Below are 22,734 nucleotides of genomic sequence, written 5' to 3'. Positions count from 1 at the left end.
GTCCCTCATTTTCATAGGCCTTCTCCAAGGCCCTATTCTTAACCATTGAATTTGGAATTTTATTTTCTTACATAGCATTCAGCTTGGTGCTGTGGCTCACGCTTGCAATCCCAGCACTTTGAGAGGCCGAGGCAGGAGGATCCCTTTAGCTCAGGAATTCAAGACCAACTTGGGGAACATATTGAGAACCCTGTCTATACCAAAAATAAAAAATAAAAAAAATTAGCCAAACATGGTTGTGTGTGTCTGTGGTCCCAGCTCAGCAGGCTGAGGCAGGAGGATCATGCCATTGCACTCCAACCTAGGTGACAGAGTGAGACTGTCTTAAAAAATTTGGCTGGGCACAGTGGCTAATACCTGTAATCCCAGCACTCTGGGAGGCCAAGGCAGGTGGATCATGAGGTCAGGAGATCAAGACTATCCTGGCTAACGTGGTGAAACCCAGTCTCTACTAAAAATACAAAAAATTAGCCCAGCGTGGTGGCACATGCCTGTAGTCCCAGTTACTTGGGAAGCTGAGGCAGGAGAATCGCTTGAACCCAGGAGGCGGAGGTTGCAGTGAGCTAAGATCAGGCCATTGCACTCCAGCCTGGGGGACAGAGCGAGACTCTGCCTCAAAAAAAAATTATCTTAAAGAGCATCCTCCAAATCATGTATGCTTCTGGCCCTACAAACCCTGAATCCACCCTTGATTTACTACTTTGGATGATGAGGGTTTAGCTAACTTAGATCATAGTCCTTGCAACACACACCAATAAACAAACATTTCCCCTTCCCAGTTTCCCAAAATGTAGTCAAGCTATTAATTTTTAGTTTGTTTATCATGTTTTAGCCTCTAAGGGCCCTTTCTTGTTATCTTTTTTTTTTTTTTTTGAGACGGAGTCTCGCTCTGTCGCCCAGGCTGGAGTGCAGTGGCACGATCTCGGCTCACTGCAAGCTCCGCCTCCCGGGTTCACGCCATTCTCCTGCCTCAGCTTCCCAAGTAGCTGGGACTACAGGCGCCCACCACCACACCCAGCTAATTTTTTGTATTTTTAATAGAGATGGGGTTTCCCCGTGTTAGCCAGGATGGTCTCGATCTCCTGACCTCGTGATCCGCCTGTCTCAGCCTCCCAAAGTGCTGGGATTACAGGCGTGAGCCACCGCGCCCGGCCTTTTGTTATCTTTTCTACATTAGCCTGTTCTTTGTCTTACGGATCCTATATTTGATCTCTCCAGCAATATTGTAGGGGTTGTCTTATTTTGTTTGTTGGTTGGTTAGTTTTTTAGTTTAGTTTTATTTTCTCAGTTGCCTGTTTCCTTTTAAGTTCCTTTTCCCTCATGGTTTATTTTGGCCTCTCTCTTATATTGAAGACTTTCCTAAAAGGGGTGGTCATCCAACATATTTAAGAATGAGGCACCAAAGCTGGACATAGTGGCACATGCCTGTAGTTCTTGCTACTTGAGAGACTAAGGTAGGAGGTTCGCTTGAGCCCAGGAGTTGAAGGTTGTAGCGAGCTATGATTGCACCACTGCATTCCAGTGACAGAGTGAGATCCTGTCTCTCTAAAAAAAAAAAAGTAATAAAATAAAATAATTTAAAAATAAGAATGAGGCACTTAAAAGCTAATCAGAAGCTCAGGTTGGGAAGTTTTCTAAATGGTGAGTGTGGTAGGAAACCCAAAAGGTGGCACCCAGTGATCCTCACCTCCTGGTATTCATGCCTGTGCAACAAAAGGATTAACCTCGCCCCAAGAAATATCTGGCCTTTACTCTCACTTTCTGGGAGGTAATCTCTAAACTGTTGGAATGTTCTTTGTTTACCTGGGGGCCTTGGGCCATGCCAGATGGTCTGTGCTAACAATGTGATATATGGTAGGGGCTCTGAACCATGCATTGTCAGCTCAACCTCAGGAGGGGGTTGGACATGAAGGCCAGCCACACAGGCAGTCAGCCATGTCTACATGACTAATAAAAATTCTGGACATCAAGGCTTGGAGGTGCTTCCCTGGCTGGGAATATTGCATGTGTATTATCACACATTGTTACTGTGAGAAGTAAGAATTGTCTGCATAACTCCACTGGGAGAGGACAACTAGATGCTCTGCATTTAAAACTCTCCTGGGGCACAGCAGCTGCACGTCCCGGGGCTCCTGACCTCTTCACGTTTGCAGTGTAGCCCAAGTCGGTCAGCACTGGAGGACCTCAGCAACCATGTCGAAGCCCCATAGGGAAGCCGGGACTGCCTTCATTCAGACCCAGCAGCTACATGCCATGTAGCTGACACATTCCTGGAGCACATGTGCTGCCTGGACATTCACACACCACCCATCACAGCCTGGAACACTGGCATCATCTGTACCAATAGCCCAGCTTCCCGATCGGTGGAGAAGTTGAAGGAGATGATTAAGTCGGAATGAAAGTGGCTTGTCTGAACTTCTCTCATGGAACTCACGAGTACCACGTGGAGACCATCAAGAACGTGCACACAGCCACGGAAATTTTTGCTTCTGACCCCATCCTCTACTGGCCCGTTGCTTTGGCTCTGGATACTAAAGGACCTGAGATCCAAACTGGGCTCATCAAGGGCAGCAGCACCGCGGAGGTGGGGCTGAAGATGGGAGCCACTCTCAAAATCATGCTGGATAATGCCTACATGAAAAAGTGTGACGAGAACATCCTGTGGCTGGACTACAAGAACATCTGCAAGGTGACGGAAGTGAGCAGCAAGATCTAGGTGGATGATGGGCTTATTTCTCTCCAGGTAAAGCAGAAAGGTGCTGACTTCTTGGTGACGGAGGTGGAAAATGGTGGTTCCTTGGGCAGCAAGAAGGGTGTGAACCTTCCTGAGGTTGCTGTGGACCTGCCTGTGTGTCAGAAAAGGACATCCAGGACCCAAAGTTTGGGGTTGAGCAGGATGTCGATATGGTGTTTGCGTCCTTCATCCACAAGGCATCTGATGTCCACGAAGTGAGGGAGGCCCTGGGAGAGAAGAGAAAGAACATCAAGATAATCAGCAAAATTGAGAATCATTCTGAGGTTTGATGAAATCCTAGAGGCCAGTGATGGGATCATGGTGGCTTTGGTGATGTAGGCATTGAGATTCCTGCAGAGAAGGTCTTTCTTGCTCAGAAGATGATGATTGGGTGGTGCAGCCGAGCTGGGAAGTCTGTCATTAACAGTGATGTGGCCAATGCAGCCGACTGCATCCTGCTGTCTGGAGAAACAGCCAAAGGGGACTATCTGGAGGCTGGGCGCAAGCAGCACCTGATTGCCCTTGAGGCAGAGGCCGCCATCTACCACTTGCAATTATTTGAGGAACTCTCCCCGCCTGGCGACCATTACCAGCGACCCCACGAAAGCCACCACCGTGGGTGCCAATGAGACCTCCTTCAAGTGCTGCAGTGGGGCCATAATCATCCTCACCAAGTCTGGCAGGTCTGCTCACCAGGTGGCCAGATACCGCCCACGTGCCCCCATCATTGCTGTGACACGGAATCCCCAGACAGCTGGTCGGGCCCACCTGTACCGTGGCATCTTCCCTGTGCTGTGCCAGGACCCAGTCCAGGAGGCCAGGGCTGAGGATGTGGACCTCTGGGTGAACTTGGCCATGAATGTTGGCAAGGCCGGAGGCTTCTTTAAGAAGGGAGATGTGGGCCAGGCTCAGGATCACACCTGTAATCCCAGCACTTTGGGAGGCCAAGGCGTGCGGATCATGAGATCAGGAGATCGAGACCATCCTGGCTAACATGGTGAAACTCCGTCTGTACTAAAAATACAAAAAATGAGTCGGGCGTGGCAGCGTGCGCCTGTAGTCCCAGCTACTCGGGAGGCTGAGGCAGGAGAATAGCGTGAACCTGGGAGGCGGAGCTTGCAGTGAGCTGAGATCGCGCCACTGCACTCCAGCCTGGGAAACAGCAAGACTCCGTCTCAAAAGAAAAAAAAAAAAAAACAAAAATGAGGGAGGGAGATGTGGCCATTGCGCTGATTGGGTGGCGCCCTGGCTCTGGCTTCACCAACACCATGCGTGTTGTTCCTGTGTGGTGATGGACCCCAGAGCCCCTCCTCCAGCCCATCCCACCTCCTTTCCCCAAACCATCCATTAGGCCAGCAACGCTTGTAGAGCTCACCCTGGGCTGTAATGTGGCACTAGTGGGCTAGGACACCAGAGAAGAAGATAAACGCCTTGCTGAAACATGGCTGTGTTTACAGCCTGCTCTGGTGGGACAGCCCAGAGCCTGGCTGCCCATCATATGGCCCCACCCAATCAAGGGAAGAAGGAGGAATGCCCAACTGGAAGCCCCAGGAGCCAGATGGCAAGAGGGTCACAGCTTCTTTTCCTGTGTGAACTCTGTTCAATTCCTTTAGAAAACAGATGCCCAGAGGACTCCCAATGCCGACCTGGGGTCAGGAAACAGCCAGTGAGAGTTAGGGGCCTTAGGGATGGGGCAGTTGTTCCACTTAAGCCGACTCTGGCCCTGGCCCTTACTTGCTTCCCCTAACCCCTGGGCCTCCCCAGTTTGCACCTGTCCCTGCCCTCCACTAAGCTGTCCTGCAGCAAACACTCCACCCTCCACTTTCCATTTTCCCCAACTACTGCAGCGCCTCCGGGCCTGTTGCTATAGAGCCTACCTGTATGTCAATAAACAACAGCTGAAGTAAAAAAAAAACCTCTCCTGGACACTGTCCCATGTGCCTCTTCAGTGAGTTATGTGGGTCCTTCTAACAGATTGTCAAACATGACAGTGTCTCAGGGATCCCAAGCTTGCAGTTGAGGTCAGAAATCATGGTGGTCTTGGGGATTCCCAATATTTGCAATACCTTTGTGTAGTCATGTCTCCTTTAGTATGGGCTGGAGTTAGGGACTTGCTTCTATCAAATAAAATGTGACAGAAGTGACAGGATGTCCATTTTAAGATTGGTTTATAAATAAGCTTAGTCTTCCATCGTGGGTGCTCTCCTTCGTGTTGCTTGCCCTGGGAGATGACAGCATTCATGTCCTGAGGTGGCCCTGTGGAGATGCCCACTCATCCTGTAACCAATAACCACATAATTGAGGTTGGAAGCGGATCTTTACCCCAGTTAAATCTTCGCATGAGACTGCAGTCCTGGCTGATAACTTGATTGTAATCTCATGAGAGACCTTGAGCCAGAGGTGCCCAACTAAACCATGCCCTGATTCTCGACCTGGACAAACTGTAAGATAATAAATGTTTGTTGTTTTAAGCCACTAGATTTGGGGTAATTTGTTAGGCACTGGGCTACAATATAAGGTGATCTGGTAGACCTATGTATTGGGTATCCACAAATGTTTTTGTCTGGAGGCCTTTTTTTCCAGAGTGATTCAATTTATTCAGAAAAGAACTTTCCAGTCTCCCAGGCAGCATATGCCTGGCTGCATGAGTTCAGGGTCCAGAGCGGGAGAAGAGAACCAAACTTTCACGCATTCTCTTCTTTCTAGCCCCTGTACAAACCCTTGTCATCTGGTGCACCTGATGTGCCTAACTCTGGAGCCCTTCCCGGATCATTTATCTGGAGAGGTTGTTGCCTGGTTATGCCCAGCTGGAAAAGGGACCTGATGAGTCTAACGGCTTTGTTTATACACTTTCAACAATTTTCCTTGTTTTAAACCTAGATCCTTGTTCTCACCTTTTTTTTTTTTTTTTTTTTTTCGAGACAGAGTCTCGCTCTGTCATCCAGTCTGGAGTGCAGTGGCCGGATCTCAGCTCACTGCAAGCTCCGCCTCCCGGGTTTACGCCATTCTCCTGCCTCAGCCTCCCCAGTAGCTGGGACTACAGGCGCCCGCCACCTCGCCGGACTAGTTTTTTGTATTTTTTAGTAGAGACGGGGTTTCACCAGGTTAGCCAGGAAGGTCTCAATCTCCTGACCTTGTGATCCGCCCGTCTCGGCCTCCCAAAGTGCTGGGATTACAGGCTTGAGCCACCGTGCCCGGCCTGTTCTCACCTTTTAAAGTAACTAGTGCTACTCATAAGAATAACTCCAGAGGCTATGGATATACCATGAAAGAGAAAGCTATAAAACTTTTAGGAGATAATAAAAAACAATACCTTTATGACCTCAGGATGGAGAGAGATTTCTTAATCTAGTTTCAAAAAGCATTAGTTATAAAGAAAAACATGATAAATTGGTTTACATTAAATGTAAGAACTTTTGTTTATCTGAAAATATCATTAAAAGAGTACAGCCCAGGCGCGGTGGCTCACACCTGTAATCCCAGCACTTTGGGAGGCCAAGGCAGGTGGATCACTTGAGGTCAGGAGTTTGAGACCAGCCTGGCCAACATGGCGAAACCCTGTCTCTACTAAAAATACAAAAAGTAGCCAGGCATGGTGATGTGTGCCTGTAGTCCTAGCTATTCAGGAGGCTGAGGCACGAGAATCACTTGAACCTGGGAGGCAGAGGGTTCAGGTACTGAGATCATGCTAGTGCACTCCAGCCTGGGCAACACAGCAAGACTCTGCCTCAAAATAAAATAAAATAAAATATCCCTGAAAATATAGTCTTGTAAATTGTTATTATATTCAAACAACAGAATACTATCCTTCCAAGAAAAGGAACTAAAGATATATGCAATATAGTGAATGACTCTTGAAACACATTTTTAAATAAAATAAATAACATATAAAAGAATAAATACAGTATGATTATATTATATAAAGTCCAAAAATAGGCAAAACTAGAAATGCATACATAGATTGTAAAACTATAAACAAAAAAAAAGCATGTAATTACTATAAAAGTCAGGATAGTAGCTATCTATATAGGGGAAGAGATTATGATCAGGAAGGAATGCTAGTAATGTTGTATTTCCTGACTTAGGTAGTGCTTAATACATATGTGCTTTATAATTATTGATTATTCTGTAATTCATATTTTATGTATTTTTCTGTATGTCTGTTGTAGTTAATAATTAAGAAGTTTAATTCTGCTTTTCATTGCTGTTGTTTCTGTCATTCTTCTGCTATTTAAATGCTGTTTTATTTTTCTCATGGTTATTTTTATAATGACACCTTTATATATTATCTTTCCTCTTAAGCAATATTTATTGCTTCCCTGCCATGCACAACATGAGCTGTATCCTCTTCCTCCTGTCTAACCTTCTTCTCTTTCTCCATTCAATTTTAGTAAATAACATTACCTGACTCAGGGCTTACCTTTATACATTTATCCTTCTGCTTGACTTGCCACCCTTAAAGATACCTTTAAATTCTGAGCAATTACAGATGAAGCTTTCAAGACTTATGCTACTTCCAAATTATCTCTCCTTTCTTCCATTTATTTTTGGCAGTTCAAGTTTTCCTACATTGTCATAGTATGTAACATTCTGTCATCCTCATTCTCACCTTTATCTTTCTTATTCCTAGCCTTATTTTTGTTTTAAATCTGGAGTTAAAAACATTTGATTCTTACTCTCAGTCCTGTACCTAAAGTTTGCTCATTTTCTATTGGCTGGCTGTAGTTTGCTGGTAGTTTCCTCAAGAGTATTGTTTATATAGTCAATATTCTGTGGGTTCTTGCTAGCTTAGAAGTATTGGTCAGCCGGGCGCGGTGCCTCATGCCTCTAATCTCAGCACTTTGGGAGGCCGAGGCAGGTAGATCACGAGGTCAGGAGTTCAAGACCAGACTGGCCAATGTGGTGAAACCCCCATCTCTACTAAAACAACAAAAAATTAGCCGGGTGTGGTGGCAGGCGCCTGTAATCCCAACCACTCGGGAGGCTGAGGCAGAGAATTGCTTGAACCCGGGACACAGAGGTTGCAGTGAGCCAAGATCACGCCACTGCACTCCAACCTGGGTGATAGAGCGAGACTCCGTCTCAAATAAATAAATAAATAAATAAATATTTTAAAAAGGTGTTTGTCTGTAACCTTTATGTTTGAAGGACAGTTTGTCTGAATAAAAAGTCTTTGCATCAGTTTCTTTCCTTGAGTACAGTGAGGGTATTACTCTTCTGTGTTCTGACATTCAGTTTCACTGTTGGGAAACCTACGTCAATCTGAATTTCCTTCCGTTTTAAAGGACTCATCTTAGGCTGGGCGCAGTGGCTCACGCCTGTAATCCCAGCACTTTGGGAGGCCAAGGCGGGCAGATCACTTGAGGTCAGGAGTTCAACCTGGCCAACATGGTGAAACACTGTCTCTACCAAAAATATTGAAAATTAGCCATGTTTGGTGGTGCACACCTGTAATCCCAGGGAAGCAGAGGGGCACACCTGTAATACTCAGGAGGCAGAGGCAGGAGAATCCCTTGAACCCAGGAGGGGGAAGTTGTAGTGAGCCGAGATTGTGCCACTGCACTCCAGCCTAGGCAACAGAGCGAGACTCCGTCTCAAAAATAAATAAATAAATAAAGGACCCATCTTTCTACCTGACTCACCAAATAATTATTCCTTGAAATTTGTATAAATTTACTTTTTACTTGAGTTTATTTACTAACTATTGGTTCTAATAGTTCTGATGACTGTTCTGTTTCCTTTGCCCTATATGGCCACTGAAATGACTGGAGAGGGACTTTGTCGAGAACAAAGACAGAGGCCAAGGACTTTCACATTGACCTTTTAAGAGATATTGTCACCCTGGTTCCAAATAATCCTGCCCCTGTTAACTCTATTTTATAGAACTTTGTTAGGCAGCAACATGAAAGAAAAAAACAGGCCAGGTGTGATGGCCCATGCCTGTAATCCCAGCACTTTGGGAGGTTGCGGCAGGCAGATCACCTGAAGTCAGGAGTCCAAGACCAGTCTGGCCAACATGGAGAAACCTGTCTCTACTGAAAATACAAAAATTAGCTGGGCATGGTGGCATGTGCCTGTAATCCCAGCTACTGGGGAAACTGAGGTGGGAGGATCCCTTGACCCTGGGAGGCAGAGGTGGCAGTGAGCAGAGATTGCACCACTACACTCCAGCCTGGGCAACAGAGTGGGACTCCATCTCCAAAAAAAAAAAAAAAACTGTGCTTAAAGTCTTTTTCTTGGCACTAGTGTCTCTACTTATATTTTATCCCAAACATCTTTCTTTTGCAATCCAATTTCTTTATTATATGTGTTTGGATAAACAGCATCTTATTACTAATACATATATTATTTATTATTATATAATTATATAGTTCAAAGTTTGAAAAGCTCTTTGTGAATTTAGAAAATGCAATCTACCACCATGATAAAAGAATCATCATAGTCCTTTAAAACTGTATGTAGATTTATATATATATACATAATTTTTTTTCTTGCGATGGATTCTCACTCTGTGGCCTGGGCTAGAGTGCAGTGGTACAATCTCTGCTCACTGCAACCACACCCGGCCTAGATTTATATTTTTATAATGTTGTCTAGGTTCTGAAAAATCAGTTTGTAAAAGCCACAGCATGTATAGACTACAGTATATTTAAGTTACAATTTCATTTCATATTAAATGTAGATATTCTTTATAAGTAGTCTCAATATCTTTTTAAGTAGTTTCCAGACTTTTGCTCAAAGTAACTTCCAAAAGTTTTTATCCCTTCATAAAACATCCAGTCTTACATGGATTAAATACATGCTCTGCCTGTAACCCCAATTGTATTATTTGGGGCAACTACACCATCAGTTACAGTGTAATTGTCACTAGAATAGAAAAAAAAAATTACATTTTCTTCTGAATAACTTGATGGAAAGGGTCCAGGAAGATTCCCTTGGGTGCAATATTGTTTTTCCAAAATGTAAGTAGGGTACCAAATAATGGGTATCTTCCAGAACCTTTGTTCAGCCAAGACTAATAACACCTTTTTATTTGTAGTAACACTTTTTTAACTGCCCAAGTTTGTTAGTGAATTGCTCTTGCCAAAGTAATCAGCAGGAATTTTCTGCTTAGAGCAGCACTGTCCAATCGAATATAATATGCACTATATCTACAATTTAAAGTTTTTCTAGTTTCCACATATAAAAAGTTTTTAAAGACATGAGATCACGCCGGGTGCAGTGGCTCACGCCTGTAATCCTAGCACTTTGGGAGGCCAAGGCAGGCAAATCACTTGAGGTCAGGAGTTCGAGACCAGCCTGGCCAAAATGGCGGAACCCCATCTCTACTAAAATACAAAAATTAGCCAGGTGTGGTGGTGGGCACCTGTAATCCCAGTTACTTGGAAGGCTGCAGCACAAGAATTGCTTAAACCCGGGAGGCAGATGCTACAGTGAGCTGAAATCACGCCACTGGACTCCAGCTGGGGTGAGAGAGTGAGACTCCATCTCAATAGAAAAAAAAAAAAAAAAAAAGGTGAGATCAGTTAATTAATTGTAATTATGTATTTTGTTCAATTGGGTATACTCAATTCAATATACCCAAAATATCATTCTGATATGTAATCAATATAAAAATGTATTAATGAGGTATTTTACATTCCTTTTTTGTACTAAGGCTTCAAAATCCAATGTGTATTACAGTTGCACCACATCTCAATTCATACTAGCCATATTTCAAATATTCAATAGCCACATAGGATTAGTGGCCACCAGGATGGACAGTAGAGACTTAATTAGCTTCTGCATTACATTAACCTACAATGAAGACACCACTCCTAAAAGGTCTGGATTGTTTCCCAGAGTGAGAAGCTGAAAATGCTTGACTTCTCAAACTCAATTTCCCTTGGAATAGAGTACAGAGAGTACAGTATGCTTTCCCATTAAAGGGTTTAGCATTCAAAAAATACTTTTTTTTTTTTTTGCGGTTGGGGGGTGGGGACAGAGTCTCATTCTGTCGCCCAGGCTGGAATGCAGTGGCGCGATCTCAGCTCACTGCAATCTCCACCTCCTGGGTTCAAGTGATTCTCCTGCCTCAGCCTCCTGAGTAGCTGGGATTATAGGCGACCGCCACCACACATGGCTAATTTTTTTGTATTTTAAGTAGAGATGAGGTTTCACCGTGTTGGCCAGGCTAGTTTCAAACTCCTGACCTCAAGTGATCCACCCACCTCAGCCTCCCAAAGTGCTGGGATTACAGACATGAGCCACCACACCTGGCCCAGAAAATTTCTTTCCTTTTTCTCTCCCTTCCTTCCTTCCTTCCTTCCTTCCTTCCTTCCTTCCTTCCTTCCTTCCTTCCTTCCTTCCTTCCTTCCTTCTTTTCTTCCTTCTCTCTCTCTCTCTCCAACTCTTTCTTTCTTGAGACAGGGTCTCACTATGTTGCCCAGGCTGGTCTTGAACTCCTGGGTTCAAGTGATTCTTCCAACTCGGCCTCCCAAAGTGCTGGGATTACAGGCATGAGCCACCATGCCTGACCCAAAATTTTTTTCTTAAATAGACTTTATTTTTTAGAGCAGTTTTAGGTTCACTGAGGAATTGAGTGGAAAGTACAGAGAGTTTCCATATGCCCCTTACCCCTAAATATGAACAGCATCCCCTTCTATCACCGTGCCACACCAGAGTGGTGTATTTGTGGATCAATGAACCTACACTGACTCCTCATTATCACCTAAAGTCCACTTTGCTGTTGTACATTTCATGGGTTTTTACAAATGTATAAGGACATGTGTCCACCATGATAGTGTTGTACAGAATTGTTTCACTGCTCTAAAAGTCCTCTGTTCTATACCTATTCATCTCTTCCTCCTTCTAAACCTTGGAAATTACTAATTTTTTTACTGTCTTCATAGGTCTTCCTTTTCCAGAAGGTCATATAGTTGGAATCATACGGTACAATATGTATATAGCCTTTACGGGTTTTTTTTTTTTTTTTTCACTTAGTGATAGATATTTAGGTTTCCTCCATGTCTTTTTACAACATAACTCATTTCTCTTTAGCATGGAATAATGTTTCATTTCTTGGATATATCAGAATTAATGTATCCATTCATCTGTTGAAGGACAGCTTGGTTGCTTTAAAGTTCTGTCAATCATAATTCAAGCTGCTCTAAAAATATGTATGCAGGTTTCTGTGAGGACATAAGTTTTCAACTTATTTAGGTAAATACTAAGGAGCACAATTGCTGGATGTAAGAGTAGGTTTAGTTTTGTAAGAAACTGTCTTCCACAATGGCTGTACCATTTTGCATTCCTTCTATCAATGAGAATTTCTTTTGCTCCACATCCTCACCAGCATTTGAGCTTCTAGATCCTAAATAGAAAAAGATGAGAGTTTATAAAAGTTTTGAATGAAAAAAATACCCTATAAAACCTATTACTTGATTAAAATGTCTCCAGGCAAAGATCACATTAAGGAGGTGGTTTCACACCTATTATTAAAACTCCTTAGTGCTTTAACATGCCTCAGGGCAAATTCAGATCAAAGGGGTAATGCCAGGAAAACCTGTCATTTGAATGAAGCCTTCAGAGCAGAGATCAGATTAAAGGTGAGACCTTTCTATCTCTTATTCTGATAAAGGTACCCTCCATTAAACTGAAAAGCCTACTAAAATCCTTCCCCAATATTCATTTTGAAAAAATAAAAAACCGACAGAAGATTTTGTAATGGTACAATAAATATCCATACACCCTTGACTTAGATCCTTGACTTGTTCACATTTTGACACGTTTTCTTTCTCTCTCTGTCAACCCATGGGCATGCATAAACACACACACACACACACACACACATTTTTGCTCAAGTATTTAGAAGTTAGCTGTAGACAATATGGTGCTTCACCTAAGAAACTTTAGCACACTTCCAATAATAAGGATGTTACCTTATATAAACACTATATAGTAAAGAATTTGGCTTTGCCCAAGTAGAAGTTCTGGCCTTTGCCCTAGGCTTCATGGATGTAATCTCTGGGTACTTGGAATGTTATGCCTGACTGGAGTCTTTGTCAGGGCACCTTGTGTCAGACTGGATAGTCTAACAATGTGATTTAGGGCAGGGGCTGGCCACACCAGAAAGACTCACATGTTATTTAGAGTGAAGGTGCTTTGGTTTTTAGTTTAGTTTTTTTTCTCTTATATTTTTATTTTTTCTCTAGGTCATGTTCTCATTGGAAGGGTGGGGGCTCTGGTTCACGTGGTATCAGTTGACCTGGAGTTTGAGATCAACCACAGGGACAATTAGTCAATCATGCCTATGTAATGAAGTCCCAATAAAATGCTCAACACTTAGGCCTGGGTGAGCTTCCCTGGTTAGGAATACTTGGTGCATATTGTACACATCAACACTGGAAGATAGTTTCAGCAAGAAAAAAAAAAAACGACATGCATAGATAAAACGACATGCATAGATAGATAGGAAGATAAATAAATAATAGGTAGACGATAGATAATATATATAAATATATATATAGCGAGAGAAAGAGACATCGCAAACATAGCACAATACTAGCAATTGGATGACTCTTGGTGAAAATTCTGTGGATGTTCATTATCTTATCCTTTCGTGGAGTAATGTGTTCTGACTCTATGAAGAGAGGACAAGGGAAGCTCCACATTTGGTCCATCCCTGACTTGGCCCTATGTGCTTCTTCCCTTAGCTCAATTTAATCTGTATGTTTTTCCTGTAGAAACTATTACCATGAGTAGTTTTCAGTAAGTTCTGTCAGTCCTTCTAGAGGATTATCAACCTGAGGATGGTTTTGGGAACTCCCAGACTTGCAGTTGGTTGTCAGAAGTGGGAGTGGTCTTTTATACATACGATTCTCTCTGACTCCCTAGTTGGCTAGGAATTGATGCAAACACATTATAATTTCACATTCTGATAATTTAACATTGATACAATACTCTATATAATACATTTTATTTATTTATTTATTTATTTTGAGAGACAAGATCTTGCTATTTTGCCTAGGCTGGTCTCAAACTGCTGGCCTCCTACCTAGGCCTCCCAAAGTGCTGGGATTACATGAACGAGACACTGTACCTGGCCACCTAATACATATTCTTTATTCAACTTTTACTAGAAAACCCTGTGCATGTAGATGGGGCCTGTCAACTCTGCCCTTCACCGTAGGGTAATCTAGCTGGTTCATTTCAATGATGTCTTTAGATCTTCAGATCTTTTCTCTTGGCCAGACCAGATTTTGCCAGGAAAGACTCTTATAATCTCCTTCCAGAAGGAGGCTGCTAAAAGTGGGGAAAGAGGGCTGAGGGATTCTTCCTAAATATATGAGCTCTCACTTAATCTTTCTTCTTCTTTTTTTTTTTTTTTTTTTTTTGAGACGGAGTCTCGCTCTGCCGCCCAGGCTGGAGTGCAGTGGCCGGGTCTCAGCTCACTGCAAGCTCCGCCTCCTGGGTTTACACCATTCTCCTGCCTCAGCCTCCCAAGCAGCTGGGACTACAGGCGCCCGCCATGTCGCCCGGCTAGTTTTTTGTATTTTTTAGTAGAGACGGGGTTTCACCATGTTAGCCAGGATGGTCTCGATCTCCTGACCTCGTGATCCGCCCGTCTCGGCCTCCCAAAGTGCTGGGATTACAGGCTTGAGCCACCGCGCCCGGCCAATCTTTCTTCTTTCAATATTGAATCCTTGCCCTTGACAGTACCAGGTGTTCCCACTTAAGCAATTCTCTATTTTCCCCCTTTTTGGAAAACATACTTTCTGCCTTCTGTCTGCCCAGCCAGCTTGGATTGAAGATGGGGATTTGAGCCTTTCACTGCTTCTTTAAAGTTAAGGTAGAACAGGGTCTAACTCCTTCTTAAAGTTAATTTCAAAGAGCCATAAAGACATCTGGGGGACATTGAGACTATACATTGAAAAAATGTTATTATATCAGTGTTTAGTTAGTTTATTTATTTATTTATTTATTTTGAGACAGAGTCTCACTGTGTCACCCAGGTTGGAATGCAGTGGCATGATCTTGGCTCACTCCAGCCTCCACCTTTGCTACTTGGGAAGTTGAGGCAGGAGAATTGCTTGAATTATCCTGCCTCAACCTCCAGAGTAGCTGGGACTACAGAAGCACGCAAATTTTTGTATTTTTAGTAGAGACAGGGCTTTGCCATGTTGGCCAGGTTGGTCTCGAACTCCTGACCTCAAGTGATCAGCCTACGTCAGCCTCCCAAAGTGGTAGGATTACAGGCGTGAGCCACCGCACCTGGCCCAATTTCACTTTTTACCTCACATTCACCCCCCACTCGCCGAGGTCACTGGTGCTACCAAATCCTGGGTCCATAAGGCTGTGTGGATAAACAAAACTGCTTTTTTTTTTTTGGAATATGAAGCCTTCTTTATTATTATTATTATACTTTAAGTTCTAGGGTACATGTGCACAATGTGCAACAAAACTGCTTTTTAACTTCCATATTTTGCTTTCTCACTGTTGATTTAGGGTTTAACTTCTTTGCATCTGTTAAATCAGTTACCCCTCTTCCATTTGCATTCCATCGTCTCCAATTTCTTGCCGTTGTCTCATTTCTCATTTTCTTTGTCTTTGTGGATTTATGCCTTGAAACAAAACAAAAAACAAAAAACCTTTACTAAATGTTGTAGTGTGATTTGGGGAGGGAGTAGAAATAAATGTAAACATTCACTTCACTTTCTTTAGCTTGAAGCTTTCCACTATTTTTTTTTTTTTTTTTTTTGGAGACAGAGTCTTGCTTTGTCACCCAGGCTGGAGTGTGATGGTACAATCTCAGCTCACTGCAACTTCCACCTCCTGGGTTCAAGTGATTCTCTTGCCTCAGCCTCCTGAGTAGCTGGGACTACAGGTGAGCACCAGCATGCCTGACTAATTTTTGTATTTTTAGTAGAGATGGGGTTTCACCATGTTAGTCAGGCTGTTTTTGAACTCCTGAGCTCAAGTGATTGCACTGCCTTACCCTCCCAAAGTGCTGGGATTACAGACATAAGCCACCGCATCCGGCCTCTACTATCTATCTATCTATCTATCTATCTATCTATCTATCTATCTATCTATATTTTTAACTTCAGTTAGTTTTCACAAATGACAGAGCTCCAAGGTCATAATGCATTTCATGAAGCCTTGTCTTTGAGAGTAGCAAAAGTAGTTCACACATATTGAAATAAAGCTATTCACAGCAGTTTAAATTATTTTTAAAAAACTTTTAATTTTGAACAATTTTAAACCTACAGAAAAGATGAAAGGATAGTATAATAAACACCCACATACTTTTCACTAGGATTTATCCAATTGCTAGTATTGTGCTACATTTGTGTGTGTATGTGTGTGTATATATATATATATAAAATCTATTATCTATCTTCCTATTTATGCATGTCTTTTTTTCTTGCTGACACCATTGAAAGTAAGTCCTAAACATCATAACACTTCATCGTTAAAACACTCCAGCACATATCTTTGAAGAATATAAACCACAATACCTTTATTTTACCCATGAAATAAAAAAGTGATGCAATATTATGTAAATATATAGTACCCAAGTGTGTCCTCAAAATGTCCGATTGCTGTTCCAACTTAATATTTTCCCCTTAGCTATGACTTGCTCACCTCCCTTCCTCCTTGATTTTCTCTACACTGCCAGGAAAGGTGGGGCCAGTGAGAGTCAGCGTACTTTGGCACCACTGTCATCCCCTCTGAATTCCACCGCCTCAGCGGTTACCTGGTTTCTGCTTGAGAAGTTGCTCAATATAGTGTTAGTTGTGGTGTGAATGAGTCCTTAGTCTTTCTTTCAATCACTAGTATGTCAACCCAGGTATTTTTATCCCAGATATCAGTGTCCACTGGTTTAAATTCCATTCTCTTTTTTTTTTTTTTTTTTTGAGACAGAGTCTTAAGCTGTTGCCCAGGCTTGCTCTGTTGCCCAGGAGTGCAATGGTGTGATCCTGGCTCACTACAACCTCCACCTCCTGGGTTCAAGCAATTCTCCTGCCTCAGCCTCCCAAGTAGCTGGGATTACAGGCACGTGCCACCACACCCAGCTAATAATTTCCTTCTCTCTTTTTTTTTTTTTTTTGAGACGGAGTCTCGCTCTTCCGCCCAGGCTGGAGTGCTGTGGCCGGATCTCAGCTCACTGCAAGCTCCGCCTCCCGGGTTCACGCCATTCTCCTGCCTCAGCCTCCCGAGTAGCTGGGACTACAGGTGCCCGCCACCTCGCCCGGCTAATTTTTTTGTATTTTTTAGTAGAGACGGGGTTTCACCATGTTAGCCAGGATGGTCTCGATCTCCTGACCTCGTGATCCGCCTATCTCGGCCTCCCAAAGTGCTGGGATTACAGCTTGAGCCACCGAGCCCGGCCAATAATTTCCTTCTCTTATAAGCTTAGTTAACTTGTCTAGAAAACCTTGGGAACCTCAAGAAAACCCCAGGAACCTGGGCTAGTCTAGCAAAAACTGATAGAAACACCCATGGATTATGTTTTTGGCCTCATCAAATGTTTATATCTTTTCAATTTACTGTGCCAAACCACTTGAAGTCAAGATGAGAATAGACAGTGAATTGATCCCTCTCCACTATAAATAGTCAGAACATTTTGGGGTTCCTGCTCCAAGGATGATCTGAGAACCATTCTAGAAATCTTGCAACATTTATCTCTGCTTGCATTTCATAAAAATTCCTCCAAATTACTTTAGGAGCTAGGACTTTGAGTCAATTTCACTTCTGATACCAGTCTGTATAGATGTAAAAAAGTAATGATGGCCTGGGCATGGTGGCTCACCTGTAATCCTAGCACTTTGAAAAGCCAAGGCTGGCCAATCACTTTGAGCTCAGAAGTTGGAGACCAGCCTGGGCAACATGGCAAAACCCCGTCTCTACAAAAAATGAAAAAATGAGCCGGGTGTGTTGGCTTGCACCTGTGGTCCCAGCTACTCTGGAGGCTGAGGCTGGAGGATTGCTTGAGCTGGGAAGTAAAGGTTGCAGTGAGCCAAGATCATGCCACTGCACTCCAGCCCAGGCGACAGAACGAGACCATTTCTAAAAAAAAAAAAAAAGAAAAAAAGCAATGACGGTATGATTAACTAAAAGACACAAACAAAGCCAAGCCAATAATACAAGTTCCTTTAATGTAGGTAAACACACAAGAATTTTAACAGCTTGAAGACATAGAGGACACAGCCACATACTCAGATAGAGAGGTCAGTTTCCTTGCTCTTCAGGTTCCCTCCTGAGGTCAGATGACTTTTGCTGAATTTACCTGATGAGGGTTGAGATACCATCAGATCTTTCAAGAAGCTCTCTTGCCATTCTCTTGGAGTTTTTTTTAAAGCCTTGGTTCCCTTCTAGCACTGGAAATGGTAGCTATGTGTCTGCCTGCTCACTAAGTGCAAGTTATTGGTGATAACTCCAGCCCGTTGCTGAATGCGAATTTGAGAAAAGAAGGTTGATTTTTCAGGCATACCATCCCTCTTAAAAGCCTAAATTTTAAGTTGGCCAGAGGATTACCTTTGCGATGTAGACACTAGAATTTGGGCAAAAAGGGAGAATAGGATCTTTTTTTTTTAAAAAAAAGTAATATATAAAAACCTTTTAAATTATTAGATTGTCTCATTTTAAATGTTTCCCCCATTTGGTGGTTTTTAAAAATTATGGTAAAATATACACAATGTAAAATTTACCATTTTCTACATTTTTAGGTGTACAGTTCACTGGCATTAAATACATTCATATTGTTGTGCAACCATCACCACCATCCATCCAAAGAGCTTTCATTGTCCCTAATTAAAACTCTTCTCTACCTGTTAAACAACTCCTCATTTCCCATTTCCCCAGCCCCTGGCAACTCTCATTCTATTTTCTCTCTATGAGTTTGTCTACCCTACATACTTTATATAAATGCAAATAGCCTCATAGTTAATGTGAAAATTAGTAAAATTTGTAAAAAGAGATGTGACTATATAGAAAAAACATGCATTGTGTTTTTATGTGCAAATGCGATGACACTATGTGTGTGTGTGTGTGTATATATATATATATATATACAGCATACATATGCTATTTTGTAACTTTCTTCACTTAGCAATATAGTATTGTTATTGGTTATCTAATGCTGCATAACAAATTACTCCAAACCTTGGTGGCTTAAAACAACATTTATTATCTCATAGTTTCCATGGATCAGGAATCTGGATGTGGGCTTTGTTGGGGCTCCTGTTTCAGGATCTCTCAAAAGGCTGCAACTCAAAATGTTGCCCAGCAGGAGGATCGCTTGAGTCCAGGAATTTAAGGCTGCAGTGAACTATGATCATGCCACTGCATTCCAACCTGGGTGACAGAGTGAGAGCCCACCACAAAAAAAAAAAAAAAAAAAGCTGGGCACTGTGGCTCACGCCTGTAATTCCAACACTTTGGGGAGGCTGAAGTGGGCGGATCAGTTGAGGCCAGGATTTCGAGACCAGCCTGGCCAACATGGAGAAACCCTGTCTCTACTGAAAATATAAAAATTAGGCCAGGCGCGGTAGCTCACGCCTGTAATCTCAGCACTTTGGGAGGCTGAGGTGGGTGGATTACTTGAGGTCAGGAGTTTCAGACCAGCCTGGCCAACAGGGTGAAACCCCGTCTCTACTAAAAATACAAATATTAGCAGGGAATGGTGGCACACACCTGGAATCCCAGCTATTCAGGAGGCTGAGATATGAGAATCACTTGAACCTGGAAGGTGGAGGTTGCAATGAGCTGAGATCACACCACTCACTGCATTCCAGACTGGGCAACAGAGTGAGATTTCGTCTAAAAAATAAATAAACAAATAAATAAATAAAAATAAAAATTAGCTAGGCATGGTGGCAGGTGCCTGTAATCCCAGCTACTCGGGAGGCCAAGGCAGGAGAATCTCTTGAAACCCAGGAGGCGCACGTTGCAGTGTGAGCAGAGGTTGTGCCACTTCACTCCAGCCTAGGTAACAGAGTGAAACTGGAAAGAAAGAAAGAGAGAAAGAGAGAAAGAGAGAGAGAAAGAGAGAGACAGAGGGAGGGAGGGAGGGAGGGAGGGAAGGGAGGGAGGCAGAAAAAGGGAAAGGAAAGGAGAGGAAAGGAAAGAAAAAGGGAAAGGAAAGGAGAGGAAGGGAGAGGAAGAGAGAGGAAAGGAAGGGAAGGGGAAGGGGAACGGGAAGGGGAAAGGGAAAGGGAACGGGAAGGGGGAGGGGAAGGGTGTTGCCTGGGACTGCAGTGGACTCAGGCTTGCTCATGTTGTTGGCAGGATTCACTTTATCCCAGGCCGTTGGAACAAGGGGTGCAGTTTTGCTCTGGCTGTCTGCTGGAGGCCACCCTCAGTTCCTTGCCACATGGACTTCCCCATAGGGCAGTTCACAACATGGCAGCTTGCTTCATCAGAAGAAACACACGAGTCAGAGAGAGAGTGAGAGCAGAGTGAAAGTCAGTCTTTTATCATCTAATCTCAGAAGTGACTATCACGTTTGCCATATTCTACTCGTTAGATGCAAGTCACTAGGTCCAGCCCCCACACACAGAAAGATGATACAAGGCTGTTAATATCAGAGGCAGGAATTGGGAGCCACTGTAGAAACTGCCTACCACAAATATCTTTCTGTTTTCAGCATATATCTCAACTTCATCCTTTTTTGTGTGTGTGTGATAGTTACTGTCTCTCTCTTTTTTTTTTTTTTTGAGAGAGGATCTCTGGAGTACAGTGGCACAGTCACAGCTCACTGCAGCCCCAACCTCCCAGGCTCAAGTGATCCTCCTAGCTCAGCCTCCCAAGTAAGTGAGACTACCGGCACATGCCACCAGGCCTGGCTAATATTTCTATTTTTTGTAGATACAGGATCTTGCCATGTTGCCCAGGCTGGTCTTGAACTCCTGGACTCAAGCAATCCACCTGCCTCGGCCTCCCAAATTGTTGTGATGGCAGGTGTGAGCAACCATGCTGAGCCTACTCTATTTTGAGATAAATGTCTGCAACTTAAAAAATTTGTCTAAAGATGAATATGCCCCTGCATCATGGAGAAGACTGCAGAGAGCCTACTATCCTTAACCTCTTCCTTGAAGGATAAACATAAATTCATCAAGAAACAAAGTGGGGGCCGGGCGCTGTGGCTCAAGCCTGTAATCCCAGCACTTCGGGAGGCCGAGATGGGCGGATCAAGAGGTCAGGAGATCAAGACCATCCTGGCTAACACAGTGAAACCTCGTCTCTACTAAAAAATACAAAAAACTAGCCGGGCGAGGTGGCGGGCGCCTGTAGTCCCAGCTACTCGGGAGGCTGAGGCAGGAGAATGGCGTGAACCCGGGAGGCTGAGCTTGCAGCGAGCTGAGATGGCGCCACTGCACTCCAGCCTGGGCAACACAGCGAGACTCCATCTCAAAAAAAAAAAAAAAAAAAAGAAAAAGAAAAGAAACAAAATGGGGAAGGTATTCCAAGGAAAGAAAAAAGTATATGAAAATGGGTAAAAAATGGAAGGATGCATCATGGTAGGTTTGGAGAAATAGGAAATTTTTCCTTTTCTTTTTCTTTTTCTTTTTTTAGAGGTGGACTCTTGCTCTGTTGCCCATGCTGGAGTGCAGTGACATGATCATAGCTTGCTGCAGCCTTGACTGCCTGGGCTGAAGCTGTCCGCCTGCCTCAGCCTCCTGAGTAGCTGGGACTACAGGTACGTGCCACCACATCCAGATAACTTTATTTTTTGTAGAGATGGGATCTTGCTATGTTGCCCAGGCTAGCTTTAAACTCCTGACCTCAAGTGATCCCCCTGCCTTGGCCTCCCAAAGTGTTGAGATCACAGATGTGTAATCTCTCATGCCTGAGATTACAGGTGTGAGCACATCTGGCTGAAAATTTAAATATGGTTTGAGAAAGGGGTTCAGGCAGATGAGATTTACAAGATTTGGAAATAATAGCAGCATTTAACATGTACCAGGCACCGTTCTATGCATTTAATGTGTAATAATTTATGTAATTCTTACAACAACCCTATCAGATAGAGTAGAATTATTGTGCTAATTTTCCACCTGGAAAACAGACACAGAGAAGTAAATAAACTTGCCTGAGATCACATAGCTATAAAATGGTAGTTTGACTCCTGGCAGTTTGACTTCACCACTAGGTTCACTATCTGCTTTTCTTTCGTTTATTTATTTTTAATTTTTGTGTTTTTATAGAGACAGGGCCTCACTATATTGCCCAGGCTGGTCTCAAACTCCTGGGCATAAGTGATCCTCCTGCCTTGGCCTCTCAAAGTGTTGGGATTACAGGTGTGAGCCACCATGCCTGGTGACTATCTGCCTTTCTCTTAAAAGCTTTGTATGCCATGGTAAGAAGTTTAGATTTTAATTTTAGGTAACAGGCTGGGCGCTGGCTCACGCATGTAATCCCAGCACTTTGGGTGGCCGAGGCAGGCGGATCACTTGAGGTCAGGAGTTCGAGACCAGCTTGACCCACATGGCAAAACACTGTCTCGACTAAAAACACAAAAATTAGCCGGGCTTGGTGGCAGTTGCCTGTAATCCCAGCTACTCAGGAGGCTGGGGCAGGAGAATCACTTGAACCCAGGAGGCAGAGGTTGCAGTGAGCCGAGATTGTTCCACTGTACTCCAGCCTGGGCAACAGAACAATACTCTGTCTCAATACAAAACAAAACAAAACAAAATTAGGAACAAAGAACCAATTATTTTTAGGCAAAGGAATAGTTTTATTAGATTAATTTTGGGGGAAGATTACTTTGGTACCAGCTTTGAGGGTTAACTAGTAGAAAAAGAAAGGTTACAAGGAGAACAGGGAAGAGACTATTCCTATGATTCAGAGAGGAGGAGGACCTGAATTCATGACAGGTGGCAGTGAATACAGAGATCAGGATTAGTGAACCATTTCCAAAGTAAACGAATAGGATTTGGTGACCAGTTGGATATAAGGATTAACGAGGAGTCAAGGACAACAAGTGAAGTTTGAGAATCTTGCAGAGCATCCAGGTG

General features: G+C 43.3%; 1 pseudogene; it reads left to right on the top strand.

The window, feature by feature from the left end:
- The first annotated feature begins 2,143 nt into the window (after positions 1-2,143).
- Positions 2,144-4,283, top strand: LOC117074345 (annotated as a pseudogene).
- The last annotated feature ends 18,451 nt before the right edge of the window (positions 4,284-22,734 follow it).

This window comes from Trachypithecus francoisi, unplaced genomic scaffold (genome assembly GCF_009764315.1).
Source record: "Trachypithecus francoisi isolate TF-2019V2 unplaced genomic scaffold, Tfra_2.0 Lachesis_group5, whole genome shotgun sequence".
Taxonomy (NCBI): domain Eukaryota; kingdom Metazoa; phylum Chordata; class Mammalia; order Primates; family Cercopithecidae; genus Trachypithecus; species Trachypithecus francoisi.
This window is presented reverse-complemented; position numbering and strand designations above follow the sequence as displayed.